Consider the following 3,401-nt stretch of genomic DNA (forward strand, 5'->3'; position numbering starts at 1 on the left):
TATAATCTGTTTCTATATATATCTGGTAGTGTACTGCCTAAGGCAGAAGGCTGGTGATTCAAACCCACCAGCCACTCCTCAGAAGGAAGCTCGGGCAGTCTACTTCTGTAGTGATACTGGCTTGGAAAGCACATAACAACAAATATATGTGTGTATGTGTGTGTGTGTAACATGTATACAGCCCCAGAATGGTCCTTGGAAGAGAGAATGGCAAGACTTTGTCTCACGTATTTAGACATGTTATCAGGAGGGACCAGTCCCTGGAGAAGGACATCATGCTTGGTAAAGTAGAGGGTCAGTGAAAAATAGAAAGGCTCTCAATGAGATGAACTGACACAGTGGATGCAAGAATAGGCTCAAACATAACAATAATTGTGAGAGTAACACAGGAGCAAACAGTGTTTCATTCCATTCTCTGGTATGTAGGTTTGCTATGAGTCAGAACTGAGTCAGCACCTAACAACAACATATATAGGTGTATATTAATTTCTTTCACAGTTTTGGAGGCTAGAAGTCCAAATCAGCACTGTTGATTCTTTCTGAGGGCTCTCAGAAAGAGAGCCTCTTCCTTACCTCTTTCCTAGCTTCTGGTAGCTCCTACCAATCCTTAACATTCCTTGACTTGTAGATGCATCTTCACATGGTGTCTTCTCCCTGTGTCTATTTCTCCGTGTTTGTTCTCCTCTTTTATAAGGACAGGAATCATGTTAATCTTCAAAATCCTTATTTCCAATCACATCCACAGGTACAATTCAACATATCCATTTTTTGGGCACAGTTTAATCCATAACACAGGTGTAGTTATTAAAGCTTTATATTTGAAAATTCTACTATTCCTAATTTCAGGAGGAAGACACATCAAGGAATGAGGTTTATTATTAGCCTTGGATGTCCGTTGGCATGGTCTGGTATCATTATTGCTACTATAGAACTAGGACCTGATATACTTTGTTCTGTGCCACTGGAGCCTGCATACAACTTCAATTTCATTTGTTTACCCTCTTATTTCTCCTCTCCAACCTCTCCCTAGTTGATTCCATCCATAATGACTGGGTGTTTGACTATAACCTATACAATTGAAGATTTATTCTGCTTGGCTCTTGCCAATGGCACTTCTGGAGAATAATGTCTGATCCTTATAACCCAGCCCGTGGCTATGAGCCTATTAGAAATAAACTGATTCCTACTTCAAATGACAGTGCTGTCTTGTCTAACACCAGTCTGACTTGGAATTTCATCTAACAATAGGATTCGCTTTGTTGGAAGGGTGATCCTCTAATCTTCCTTGTCCCTTTTAACCTGCTCAGTTCTGACTTCTTTACTCTGTCTTCACTAGGCCGTGTTGCTGCAGTTTTAGCATGCTTTAAACGTTAGCCTCAGATGTTATGACTAATCTTAAGATTATGTAGAGTATCAGTTCTCAAAGTGTAGTCTATAGACCCATGGTTCCTGAGGCCCTTCCAGAGAGGCTCTGGACAGAGGGCAACTATTTTTTATAATAATATTAAGACTTTGTCTTTATCACTGTGTTGATATTTGCACTAATGGTACAAAACAATGGTGGTAAAAGTACTGGTGTGTCAGAATAAATCTGAGTGTCACCAAATCATATTAGTATTCACTGTCTTTTATCATCTTCCTCATTAGCATGCTTCCTTCTTGGTCTCCCTCAGGCTGCTGCTGGTCTATGTACAGGCCACACCTGGTGTGGCCTGTACATAGACCAGGAGGCTGTCTTTTGAACAGAACAGGGGGTTACTGCATGGTTTAAAATCAAGAAGGGAGTGTGTCAGGGTTATTCAATCAGTATGCTAAACAAATAATCTGAGAAGCTGGACTATATGAAGAAGAACATGGCATCAGGATAGGAGGAAGACTTATTAACAACCTGAGATACATAGACGACACAACTTTGCTTGCTGAAAGTAAGGATGACTTAAAGCACTCACTGAAGAAGATTGAGGAATATAGTCTGCAGTATGGATTACACCTCAATATAAAGAAAACAAAAATCCTCATAACTGGACCAATAAGCGGCATCACGATAAATGAAGAAAAGATTGAAGTTGTCAAAGACTTCATATTACTTGATTCTACAATCAACATCAATGGAAGCAGCAGCCAAGATATCAGAGGATGAATTGCATTGGGCAAATCAAGAGCAGAGATGTCTCCTTGAAGTCTAAGATGCCATGGTATTTTCAATTGCTTCATATGCACGTGAGAGCTGGACAATGAATAAGAAAGACCAAAGAAGAGTTGATGCTTTTGAGTTGTGGTGCTGGCAAAGAATACTGAAAGTACCATAGACTGCCAAAAGAACAAACAAATCTGTGCTGGAGGAAGTGCAGCTGGAATGTTCCTTGGAAGCGAGAATGGCCAGACTTTGTCTCATCTACTTTGGTCATGCTGTCGGAAGGGACCATTCTCTGGAGAGGGATATCATGCTTGGCAAAGTGGAGGGTCAATGAAAAAGAGGAAAGTCCTCAACAAGATGGATTGACACAGTGGCTGCAACGATGGGCTCAGGTATAGCAGGGATCGTGAGGCTGGCACAGGACCAGGCAGTGTTTTGTTCTGTTGTACATACTCATAGCAATATGAGTAGGAGCTGACTTGGTGGTATCTAACAACAACAACATTTACCATGCATTTGCAATTAAAAAAAAAAAGTGCCAATTTTGCCTAACAGTGTGCTTTAAGTGGCAAAAATTATTAATCTTATTTAAATATTGAACCTTTGTAATATTCCATTTAACAAAATGAGAAGTGTGTGTAAAGCACTTTTGCTGTGTTCTGAAGTATTATGGTTGTCTCCAGTAAAAACCCTTTTACAATTGTTTAAGTTATGGGCTGAACTAGCGGCTTTTTTCTTGCAACATCATTTTTACTTGAAGGAATGGCTGACAAATTACAGTTATTCTAGAGTTATTTGGTTTTTGGCCTATATTTTCTAAAAAGTGGACAAAGTCATCCTGCTACTTTAATGACATTTGTTGTCAATGATAAAATTAGAGTTTTTAAGCAAAAATTGGAATATTGGAAAACTTGTATCTGCCATGATAAGCTTGAAGTTTTAACCCTGTGTGGTGGTTTTGTTTGTGTGTCAACTTGGCTAGGCCTGGTTGAGTGGCTTGGCAGCTGGTGGTAGTTATTCCCCATGATGAGACTGGCAATCAGCTCCATGGTGGAATCTACTGGGAGCAGCTGCGTAGCTGCTTTGGGGATGTGGTCTGCTTCCCATATATAAGAAGCAGCTTTGGGAATGGTCTCTAGCCTATGGCACACTTGGACCCTGCATGTAGCTGTGTCGTTGCTCAGCAGCCTGCTATGCTCTGCCGACTTTGGGACTTACAATGGATTTAAGTTAATGGCCTGCCATGTGGTTTGGTAACATCAGG

Source organism: Orycteropus afer, unplaced genomic scaffold (genome assembly GCF_000298275.1).
Source record: "Orycteropus afer afer isolate SDZICR_OR568_19922 unplaced genomic scaffold, OryAfe1.0 scaffold00044, whole genome shotgun sequence".
In the NCBI taxonomy this organism is placed as follows: domain Eukaryota; kingdom Metazoa; phylum Chordata; class Mammalia; order Tubulidentata; family Orycteropodidae; genus Orycteropus; species Orycteropus afer.